This window comes from Chelonia mydas, chromosome 15, assembly GCF_015237465.2.
Source record: "Chelonia mydas isolate rCheMyd1 chromosome 15, rCheMyd1.pri.v2, whole genome shotgun sequence".
Taxonomy (NCBI): Eukaryota; Metazoa; Chordata; order Testudines; family Cheloniidae; genus Chelonia; species Chelonia mydas.
In genome coordinates this window covers 4,615,365-4,627,632 of record NC_057856.1, presented here as the reverse complement: position 1 = coordinate 4,627,632, position 12,268 = coordinate 4,615,365, and the positions used below count along the sequence as shown (strand labels likewise).

The 12,268-nt window shown below is 47.8% G+C and overlaps 1 long non-coding RNA gene across 1 annotated transcript in view; it reads left to right on the top strand.

The window, feature by feature from the left end:
• The first annotated feature begins 846 nt into the window (after positions 1-846).
• The window catches only part of LOC122463047, a 35,448-nt gene continuing 24,026 nt past the window's right edge, over positions 847-12,268 (top strand). The window contains exon 1 of the long non-coding RNA XR_006286023.1: positions 847-894. This is a non-coding gene — a long non-coding RNA (uncharacterized LOC122463047). The remainder of the gene's footprint in view (positions 895-12,268) is intronic.

Here is a 12,268-nt window from a genome sequence, read left to right as displayed (position 1 = left end):
CCATGAAGTAAATGGCAGAGAGAATAATAGCAGGGTTCGGGACAACTGGGTAGATAGGGAGAACAGCAGCACTGACTGCACGGAGACCCTGGACAATGCGCCAAGTCTGCTTGCCAGGTTTCCTTACAGGTAGAATGGGGGTGTTACATTTACTGACTGTAGGAATAATAACTCCTTGTTGAATTAGTGAGGTAGTTACTTGGCAGATTCCCTCCTTGGCCACTCTTTCAAGAGGATATTGCTGAACTCTAGGAAGGGGCTTTGTCGGATCTAGGCGAATTTGAACTGGTCGGGCAGTCCTGATGCACCCTACCTGGTTGGTGTGCTCAACCCAGAAACAGGGAGGAACCTTGGCCAGCAATTCCTGTTGCAACAAGGAAAGGCTGGGGTCAGTCTCCTCTTATGGGGCGCCTAACTGCAGGACTGCCAATACCTCATTTTGACTGGGGTCGGGGCATCCAAATACACACTGTCTGGGGTGCAATAAATTGTACAGTTTAATTTGCACAGCAAGTGTCTTCCCAAAAGGTTAACAGGTGAGCAGGGGCTGAGGAGGAAAGCATGGTGCTCAGACAGAGGACCGATAGAAACAGTCAGAGGTGAGGAGGGAATAGGAGTGTTGCTCACTCCCACTGCATTTACTATTTCTGAGGTGTCATAAATATAAAGGGAAGGGTAAACCCCTTTAAAATCCCTCCTGGACAGAGGAAAAATCCTCTCACCTGTAAAGGGTTAAGAAGCTAAAGGTAACCTCGCTGGCACCTGACCAAAATGACCAATGAGGAGACAAGATACTTTCAAAAGCTGGGAGGAGGGAGAGAAACAAAGGGTCTGTGTCCGTCTGTATGCTCCTTTTGCCAGGGACAGAACAGGAATGGAGTCTTAGAACTTTTAGTAAGTAATCTAGCTAGGTATGTGTTAGATTATGATTTCTTTAAATGGCTGAGAAAAGAACTGTGCTGAATAGAATGACTATCCCTGCCTGTGTCTTTTTTGTAACTTAAGGTTTTGCCTAGAGGGATTCTCTATGTTTTGAATCTAATTACCCTGTAAGGTATCTACCATCCTGATTTTACAGAGGTGATTTCTTTACTTCTATTAAAAGTTTTCTTGTAAGAAAACTGAAAGCTTTTTCATTGTTCTAAGATCCAAGCGTTTGGGTCTGTGGTCACCTGTACAAATTGGTGAGGATTTTTAGCAAACCTTCCCCAGGAAGTGGGGTGCAAGGGTTGGGAGGATTTTGGGGGGAAAGACGTGTCCAAACTACGTTTCCCACTAAACCCAGTTAAAGTTTGGTGGTGGCAGTGGAAATGCCAAGGGCAAAGGGTAAAATTAATTTGTACCTTGGGGAAGTTTTAACCTAAACTGGTTAAAGTAAAAGTGCTGGTAAAAGTAAGCTTAGGAGGTTTTCATGCAGGTCCCCACATCTGTACCCAAGAGTTCAGAGTGGGGAAGGAACCTTGACATGAGGTTACTGGGGGGGAAGGGAAATCGCCCGCATAGAGAGTAGATTGCGAGGCAGCGGTATCTAGCAGGCAAGAGGTAAGGGTGCCATTAATTACACAGTTTACACATGGTCCCATCTGGTTCAAAGGAACAAGGGAAGTGATGATGTCACCCATCTCCTGGCTATCCTAACAGCTTTGAGGGCATAAGGGAACAGGGGAAGAATATTGTGGTGAAAGGGCAAGGTCAATTGACCAGTCATGGCAGTAGGGACAATTGCTTTTCCAATGGCCCACCTGTCCACAGAAGTAAAAGGTGTCATTACTTTGCCTCTGGGTAGGGAGATGGTGGGGACCTCTGTTGGGTCTCCCTCCTCTTCTCCTTAATGGGCAGTTGCTGTGGGGTTTCTGTATATTCTGGATCTGGAGGGTCATTAATTTAGTTTCAATGTCGTCCTTTTCCTTTTCTAACTGACAGTAGTAATGCTGGGTGGCTGCCAAAATTTCATCTGGGTTTTTTCCTTCCCAATCCACGGTACCAATTTTTAATTGGTCTCCCAATCGTGGGTTGAGTCCTTGGACAAAGGCAGCCACCACGGCTTGTTTAGCATCTTGCTCTGCATTATCTATGCCAGAATATCCCTCGAAAACCTGCTTAAGGCACTGCATATAATCGGCAGGGTTTTCTCCTTTAATTTGTCTACAAGCACTAATTTTAGTCCAATCTGCCTTTTTGGGCAGATTTTGAGGACCGCATCCAACAGGTTGTTCCTGTGAGTTTAAGTCCCAATTATGGCCTTGGTCGTCATTGGGCCAATTTGCCTCACGTAAGTGGCAATTTAATGTTTCCCTGGGTAGGACTGCTCTCAGGAGTTGATTTAAATCTGCCCAGTTCGGGTTGTAACAGCTTATGACTGTTCTTAATTCTTCTTGGAATTTGACAGGGTCTTCCCTTATTTTAGGGAATCTTTCAACCAAATTATACAAATCTGTGGGAGACCAAGGGGCATGTACAGTCACCAGGATTGCCTGGCCTGACTCACTTAAACCTGGGCCTGGGAGTTGGAGCAAGGGGAACGTTGTCTCATGATGGGGAAACAGGGACAGAGGGTTGAACATGGGGGGCCCCTGGGATTGTAACTTCTGTAGTCTATCACGAAAGCTTATGCTCAAATAAATTGGTTAGTCTAAGGTGCCACAAGTACTCCTTTTCTTTTTCTGTAGTCTAGTATTCTTTGCCGGTGGCCCAGATGAATTTTCCGGCAGTCCGTCTAATCGGTTAAATAGGTATCGAACGGAGTCTGTGGGATCCGGGGGCGACTCAGGGGACAGGGGTGAAATTGATGCTGATATCAGTGCTACTACTTGGGGAAGGGGTCCCTGGATAGTGGAGTCAGCCTCCAGATTGTATTTTGGTGGAGACATGTGGGATCTATTGGCCCCTCTATTTGTTCCGCCTTGAGTGGATGGACCTGCGCTAACGATCTCCCTATCCAGTTTGCCCTGGGCGGACGATCCTGCACCCGGCTGTCTAGGTGATGTAGGGGCAGCCAGTTGCCTACATTCTAAGTATAAATCTATAAGATCTCCGCATGGGGCCGAGGGTTTTTTTTCTTGGAGAGGCCTTAAAGGATAAAGGGGTATCTGCTGGCCAGCCGGGGTTTGGGGAAGAGTTAATTTCTCCTTTGCCTCTTTTAATTGCCTCCTGGGAGTCCTTGAGACTCCTCATTTGAGATTCATGGCACTGTTTTTTTGTTTCCCCATACCAATCGAAATATGCATCAAACTGCCTTGTCCAACATTATTGGCAAGAAGTGCGCCTCTGAGGTGCACAATCTTGTCAAGGTTGAAAATTCCCTCTAAGGGAAACTGTAACTTCAGATTATCCCTGGTATACCAATTTCTTTAGAAACTTGCAAGTGAAAGGACTATAATTTGCATACATGTAGTATGCTGGTGTGCCTTTTGGCGGGACGGTGATCCTTTTTGACTCACCAGCCCCTATTTTTTACCTGGCGAGGCGGGAATCATCTTGGATCCTCCGGCCCCCAGTATCCTGGGCCCTTTCCTGGCAAGGCAGGGATCCTTTTGACCTTCCAGCCCCTACTGCTCTGCCATAAACAGAGATACAGGAGCTATATTTCTGAAAACCACAATCTGTCAAACCCATCTCCTTCAACAGCGTTTTCCTTATTTGGCATATAGTGCAAGCTTCAACCGTAGCTTTGCCTTATTTGGAGTTTAGCAAAAACAAGTTTTCCTGTTATTGACAGGTGTTTTCCTTTGCGGTTAATGGTTTTCCTAACTTCTAGCAGTTATGGTTACATTTCTTAAGCTGTGCTGTTTGCAATTGCCCCTCAATGGAATTTTCCACAGTTTCTTCTTATGCTTCATATACACAGTTAGCTTGACAAAAGTTATAGGCCTAGAAGTTTAGGCCTACTAGATTTTCCCTCACAATACATAGCCTCCAGCCCAGGTACAAATAGCAGCACAGAAAGCAAGGCACAGCTTAGGCTAGCAAACACACTCCTGAAGGGTGGGATATGTATGTAAGTGCAAACCTCCACGCTTCCTTCTCACCCACTCCTCTCCATCTGCACTTTTCTTTTCCTGCTGCTGCCTGCTGCTGGCACCTGTCCCCACTGCCAGAGCCTTTCACTGACACGTGTAGCTAAACACTGCAGTGTGGACGCAGCTTGCTGTTCACTGCGGTTTGTAGCTACCCGTACACCACTCACCACCATTAGTGCTCTGTAGGGTTGATGTAACCTGAGTCTTTCTGGGTTCCAGTTCCCATCGGTGCAGTTGGGATAACCGTCCTGCGTAAGGATGATTCTGAAATGCTCAGGTACCGTGGTAGAGAAGTTCAGATAAGTATCTTAGCAGGATAGCAATGGAAAGGGGCAGCAGCTAGCAGCTTTGCTCCTGTGCAGAGACAGCAAGTGTTGCTCCAACCAGTCGCTGCAGGTGTGCACACACTACACCCTCTCCTAGAGAACTGACTTGCGTTTGTTCTGCTTGTTTGGGGTCCCCACCTCCCACAAGCCCCACTACAACCCAGTCCATCTGAGATGAAAAGTGCACATTTTTGTCCTCAGTGTCTGGACCCACCAGGCTGATAAAGTACACTGGCATAAAAGGCACTAGAGAAATGTAAATGTATTCTTTGGATGAGGCACTTGGATTAGCATGGAAATCTTTACATTTCCACCCCACATCTCTGACCTCTGAGGTTCCTTGATTACACTAATCGGTATGCCATCTCCTTGACGGACTCCAGCACAAGGGTGGGAGAACCTCCCCCGGAAGGTCCCTGCCTGTCCCTCGGAGCGGAGATCCCTGGAGCGGGCACTTTGAGTGGCAATGCTGCCATTGGGAATGCACCAGCAGGAGCATGTTGCTTTTAATTATTTTGAAAGAGGGATGATTTTTCCCGATCGGTTCTCGAACACAAAGCCAAGTCAAATTTCAGCAAATAAACAAAGCTGGCCGTTATGTAATCTGCTTTCTTGCAGCATCTCTCTTTCAAGATGCAAGTCTCTGGAAGGCTTTGATTGCAGAAACTAGGGCACTTGCTACCTTGACAACATTTCCAGACGTGATCTGAATACAAGCCCCACTCGTCACCAGACACCCTGGATTCAACTAGGGATCCCTAGCCAACCTATAAGGAGTCTCCTGCACTCAGGGCTGTTTTTAGGACAAAGGGCTCCATGAAGGACTGTCATGGGGCACAGCTGCCCTGTAGAGCCCCTTCTGGGCCAAGCATCACATGCCTGGCACTCTCTGACTCAGTTTCCCTCCATGAGGTTGGTCTCCGCAGCTCTCCACACACTGGTTTGTGCTGGAGATGCAGCTCAGGCCTCTCGTCCAGTCACCAGCCAAATTTAACCCCTTCTGAGGTAGCAAGAATCCAATTAAAAACTCCCAACAAACAAAAAAGTTTGTCTGCCTCCAGTGGGCTTCTCTTTGGTCCTCCCTCTAGGCTCTGTTCTCAGCCACTGCTGGGCTCTATTTCTTGCACCCTTCCCTACTCTGGTATAGAGCGTGTAGCCCCCTGGCTGGTTTACCTGGCTCAGGGCCTTCCACAGGAGCTCACCTGGTTCTTCTTCCACATGGGGTTGGAGCCAGACTGATCTTGCTATCAGTCCTTTGATAAGGCACAGCTTTCCATTAATCTATCACCTGATCCTTCTTAGTCCCGCCTCCCTCAGGCTGGGAAGCAGCTAATTAATTATAGCATCAGTGTGGCTGGCCCCAGCTCCCCTTAAAGGGGCCAGTCACTCTGTGACAGGGACCTCCATGCTGCCAGAGGCGCTTGGTGGAATTTTATTATTTATTTAGCTTGATATGAATATATGCAGTGGTGAGCTGGAGCCGGTTCGCACCAGTTCGCTAGAACCGGTTGTTAAATTTAGAAGCCCTTTTAGAAGCCCTTGTCCTGAGGGACAACCGGTTCTAAAAGGGCTTCTAAATTTAACAACCGGCCAAAAGTGGAGCCTTAGGCACCAACTCTGTGGGTGCTCCGGGGCTGGAGCACCCACGGGGAAAATTTGGTGGGTGCAGAGCACCCACTGGCAGCTCCCCACCCCGTGCCTGGCCCCAGTTCACCTCCGCTCCGCCTCCGCCCCTGAACGCGCCGCCCCGCTCTGCTTCTCCGCCCCCCCTGGCTTCCCGCGAATCAGCTGTTCACCCCGGAGCACCCATGGAATCAGTGACTAAGGCACCACTTTTGATGTGATCAGTGGGGGGAGCAGCCGCTCCCCCGCTAGCTATGCTCCCCCGCCCCTAGGAGCCAGAGGGACCTGCCGGATGGTTCCTGGGAGCTGCCCCAGGTAAGCACCGCCAGGACTCCACACCTCACCCCCCAGCAGGTCCCTCTGGCTCTTAGGGGCAGGGTGGGCACCCACTATGGTGGCCCACAAGACCCTCCTGCCCGGTTCTGGGGGCAGTCAGGGGACAGGGAAGGGGGATGGATGGGGCAGGGGTCCCGGGGGGGGCATCAAGGAACGCCGGGGGTTGGATGGGGCAGGAGTCCTGGGGAGGTGGGGGTGGGCCACGACCTCCTCATGGGGTGAGGGGGGAACCGGTTGTTAAGATTTTGGCAGCTCATCACTGAATATATGTACATAACTACGCTCCTCTCCCGAGCCCCAATCTAGCATCATAGCTTCAGCTGCTTTGCCAGGGTTAGCTGACGAAGCACAGTAATGTATATGATGCGATATGCTGCCCTTGCCCACAAAAATGCCAACTCAGAGCCCTCTCAGCCTCCCCAGAAACCTAAGGACATTGATGGGTGCACACAGCACGCCCTGCAGATTTAGGCTGATTTGGATTGAAGGATGGAGTCAGTTCCATAGTCAAGGGGCATTGATTTGCCCTGCCAGCAATTCCCTCCCTTTTAAACCAAGAGGGGTCTGGTTTGAGCTGATCTCCACTGATCTGAAATGCATCTGCGCAGTAACTCACAGGACAGAGATGTCTCCAAGTAGGCAGGTCCCAGGCCGGTTAGGTTCAAACGATCTCCGCCTCACCACCCACACTAGCCAGTGCAGATCCCAGAACATGTGGTCCCAGTGAGACACTCCGCTTAGCATGCGAGAAGCTGCATTCTGTACCAGCCTCCATTTCCCAAAGGATCTAAGCAGTGGAGAGCACTGCAGTAAAAGACATGGTAGCAAGGCCGGCATGCGGGGATAGGATTGCAGGCTCCTGGCCAGACATAAAGGATAATGGTTGCCCTGGCAGCTGCAATTTGATTGTCCAGCAGTACCTGGGACTCTAAACAGCCCTCCAAACTGTGAACCTGAGGGAGCGGGGCCTTGGGGGAAGAGGTGGAGTAGGAGGGGGGGCTCGGGGAGAAGGGGCAGCACAAGGGTGGGGCCTCAGGGGGAATCGGCATTGGGGTGGGGAGAAGGGGCTGGGCAGGGCCTCGGGGAAGGGGTGGTGTGGGGGCAGGGCAACAGTTCAGGTGCCAATGCCCCCCCTACAGCTTTTGGGGAGTTTCTGCCCCTCCTGGGACAGGGTGAAAATTGATTCCCTGCTTCTGCAGGATGTTGTTCCAGAGGTTTATTGACAGTTCAAGTGACTTTTGAGCAAAATCCTCTTTTTTCTGATTAATGTCTACTGCAGGGAAAGACAGGTGTATGTTTTTCAGAGCTTGGGTGCTCTTCTGACAAATTGTTTGGCAAGTGATATTTTAATTTGGGGGACTGATTTGAATTGTATTCTGAATGAGAGATTGGATAGGAAGCATTTGGAACCATGTCCCCTGTCTTCTCCATGTCTTGCAGCACTTGTACAGGCTTCTTATTTGACTGAGGTGTGGAGACATTTTCACCCTTATGTGCAACAGGACACCTAGTTGGGTGATAGTGCCAGCTCTTTCCCTGTGGCTCATTTGGACAGTTTTTATGTTTTTACTCATCATTTATCTCGTTCACTCTCTAGTTGTATTGTCCCGACTGGGATTTCGGATCATAGTTTGGTCTTAGTTGTATTGTCTCTTCTTTTCTATTCAAGACCGTCTTCCTTACTGGCATTGTAACACTTGCCTTTTATAAGACATTCGCTTTCAGAACTCTTTCAATTATTTTGGGGGAGCTGGGTTTTCCTCAAAGGATGTTTTCCCTTCCTTGAAGCAATGGTGGGAGGTGAGTAAAGTTAATATTCAATGTTTTTCTCAGCAGTACACGCAGCAGACAATCTTGGGCTTTCACTGGGGTCTGGAGGAGCTAGAGTTGGGGATTGGGGAACTTTGAAAAAGACCTTTCATGGCAGAAATGATGCTGGGTTCCTTGAAAGCTTGAAATATAAAAAAACCAGCTCTTGCAGGACCTGGTGGATAGCAATGTTCAGGATACTGGTGTTAGAGGGCTTTCCTTTCACTCTCTCCCCTGGTTCTTGTCATGCAGACAGAAAGCAGAAGACCAGAAGTCCGAAGTGCAGGCAATTAGATGTTTATTGGGGTTAGTTTCCATCAAGCATGTGTCCCATAACTCTGACACTGCAGAGCCTTGTTTCCCAGTGTCCCGTTCTTCCCTCCTCAGCAGGCATAATTATACCTGAAATGCATGCCTACAGTCCTACCCCTTACATTTTATGGTTATTTTCCATTTTGGGGCATTGTGGGTCTCGGATCTTCATCCCACCTCTTTTGTACCCATAGGAGGGGTAAGGAGTGAGGTTGTGCTGAGGTCAGGGACAGGCCTTTCTCTGGCCTTTTAGTGTTTTATACCTTCCCTCCAATCCCCGCTTGCCCCTCCCGACTGCTTGCTTGACCTTGCCTTGAGATAGGAGTGGAGGCAGTCTTCAAGTGTGCATGCATATATTACACTCCCACCATGCCCAGTAACACTTTAACTGTTCTTATCTGTTCCCATTATACTAACAAACCCATCTAGCTGGGGAGAAGCAACATACACAGTGTCTTTGTCCTTTGTTCACACATATTAGTAAGAATATAAGTGGATCAAGGATCAAACGGGCAAGCAAGACCCATAATTCTATCTCAGGTAAAGATACAGGCCTGAATCCTTCATTGTCACTGGCACTCCTAACAACTGGTTAGTGCCCAATTTTTCAAGGCCTTTCTCAAATGGATGCACCTATCTGGTTTTTCTTCAGCCTGGAAAAGAAACATTCAGAATGGAAGATGATTGGTCATTTCAAAACATCATTGGGCTGAGTGCTTTCAGATCCTGTGGGGATTAGGAACTTTGCTGTGAATTTTTTCTCAGTGCTGTAGCTGCAGAACCTGTGTGTCCATCTGAGATTTGGCAGCTCCTTGAGGATCTTCTTAGGATCTCAGCATTGGATGTGGACAGACATGTACAGGACCTGACACTCTCAGAGTTGACTTCCGTTCTAAATGTCTTTGCTCCGAGGAAGGTGCCTTGATGGTTTGCCTATTGAGTTTTGTCTTTGGGGGCCTGGCTGGCTCCAGGTTTTTTCAGGAAAGCCTCAGAGAGAAGATATTGCCACTCAGTTGCTGCTGAGTGGTTCTTACCCTGTTGCCTAAGAAGGGGGACTTTTGGGAGGTGAAGAATTGGAGACCTGTGTCCCTGCTTTGTTCCAACAAGAAAACGTTTTCAAAGGCATTGGCAAATAGTCTGAAAACCGATTGGTTCAGTCATGCACCCTGATTAGATCTATTGAGTCCCCAACAGGTCCATTTTTGATAACCTTTTCCTATTGCAGGATGTAATTTTGACCTCATAAATGTTTGATTTGCATGTTGAGTTGATTTTCCTTGATCAAGAGAAGGCCTTTGATCATGTAGATCATGGATTTTTGTTTCACACCCTTTGTGCTTTTGGTTTTAAGCCCCGGGTTGTCTCCTGCATTCAGTTACTGTATAATTCTATATGGTGAACGGTGTTTTGAGTGCCCCATTTCTGGTCAGTAGGGGAATCAGACAGTATTGTTCCCTGTCTGGTTACTAGACGCTCTTTCTATCGAGCTTCTGTTATGCATGTTGCGAAAGCGTCTTTCTGGCCTTTCTCTTGCTGTTCCAGCTTGAACTCCAGTGAAAGTCTCTGCTCATGACTGACGACATGACTCATGATTGCGATGTCCAGGTTTTGACTGAATGTCAGCACTCTTTTGAGCAGGTTTCCTCTGCTTGCATATGTTGGGGAAGAGTGACAAATTCCAGCTGAGGCCTCGCATGGGGGCTATTGTGGAGCCAAACTGGCTTTAAGGCACTGGGAAATATGCTGAGACCGGATGATATTTTGGGTCATAATTGGGAGGGAGTTAAGGAAAAGTAGGAGGGGAGGGTGCAAAGGTGGAAGTGGTGTTTGCCGCGACTCTCCTCCCCAGGGCAGATGTTAGTCACTGATCATTTAATTGCCTCGATGTTTTGGCATAAGTGTGTTGTTCTGGATCCCCCACCACTCTTTTTAGAAAAGCTTCAGAAGGGTCCTGTGGACTTTTTCTGGGTTGGCATCATTGGCTGAGGTAGGGAATTTGGTAGCTGCTTGTAGCAGAGTTGCTACTTTTTGGTTACAGTCTCTGCAGCAGCCGCTATTTGTCAATGAGCCAGTTCCTTGGAAGCAACTGGCCTTTGCCTTTCTTCAGGAGGTAGGGCCTTTGGGTTTTGATCAGGAACTTTTTTGTTGGACCCTGGGTTCTTCAGTTTTGAGGTGTTACCCAGTTTTTATCCGACCCATTTTATCGTTTGGAGATTTTTTAAGCTGAGGCCGCAGAATAAGGGGCTGGAGGTCCCAGGGCTGTTTGCTGAACCCCTGGTTTACAACCCTGATGTGAAGATTCCTAGTCTTATTTCTAGGAGTCTTGTTGCTTCTCTTATTGCAACAGGTGCAACAAAACTGGTTCATTTAATTGATTTTACTAATTTTAAATGGGTCTCAGCGGATCTCTTGTCTGTCAAGCTGGGTTTTCATTCTGTTCACTGAGTTTCTCGGTTTTTATCAGAGGTGGAATCAGCTTTTGCTAGGTGCAGTATTGCCAGTTTGGACAGCTGCATCCTTGAGCAAGCCATTCCTGGTTATATTAATGGTTCTATTTTCTTGCCTGTTTCTCCCTCTGTGGATGTTGACAAGTCTGACAGCTCGCTTGCCTTTAGCGGGCTTCTGGATTTACCTTTAGTAGCTTAGGCCACAAATCATTGTATATGCTTGTGGAAAAGATTTGTCATTTATGAACACGTGCTGATTATCCTGATGCAGTATGGAGAAGACAGATTCTAGTGATGGACTCCAGCCAGCCAGCCTGGAGAACTATGTACAAGCCTCCAATTGTGAAGAGGATGGGTGATCTCCAGAGGAGACTTCTTCACAGAGCTATTGCTACGAATGTGTTTGTGCATCGTTTGATTCTGCAGGTGTCCATGTCATGTCCTTTTTGTAACATGGAGGAGACTGGTTTTCATGTTTCTTACTTGTTCCACGTTACAGCTGTTATTTGTTTTACTGCAGTGTATTATTCAGTTATTGTCCCTTGATTTTTCTACTACCGTATTTTGTTTTCCTGTTAAGTACAGGTTCACAAATAGATCTGTGGTTGCCTTGCAAACTTTATTTTGGGTCAAGCAAAGATGGCCACTTTAAAAAGTAGAGGATGTAAATTATTTCGTACTGGGGTTGTTGACATTCTTTGTTTTTTTAGAGGGTTTACATCTTCATCTGGAGTTTAGATATTGTACTTTTGTAAGTGATTTGGGTCAGTTTATTCAGTGGTGGACTACTGGATATGCACTCTGTATAGTTTGGGATGGGCAATTATTTCTGACTTTATAATTTATTTTCTAGTTGTTACTGGTTTTATTAAAAGCCTCTCCCAGAGTCGTTTCGGCCAGAGAGAGCACAAGCATGAGAATGACTCCATAGCCCAGTTATTGGGGCACTCTTTGTTCAAATCCCTTATCCCACTGGGTGGAGGGGAGGACTTGAACTGGGCGGCTCCCATGTCCCAGGGAAATGTCCTGACCAGTGGGCTGTCAGCTCTGAGGGAGAGCCTTCTCCATCTCCTCACCAAAGCAGCATACAGCACCTGTCCCCAAAGAGGATTCCTGGCTAGAAGCCGACCTAGATGGCTGCCTACAGCCTGGACCTAGGTACTTATCTCTGGGGGTGCTTATCACACACCCCTGCCATCGACATCTCTCATTGGCTAGCTTAGGCAGCTCCCCACCTAGCCTGCTGGCTTTTTATGAATCACAGACTACGGTGCCTATCTCTGCCCATTCATTGTGTAGGAGCTTAGGAAGTAGCTCAGACTTTGTGTATTGCAGTGATTTTCCCAAGCACCTAAAAGTTAGATGCTGTGACACTCGCTCAGCATTACAACATGTC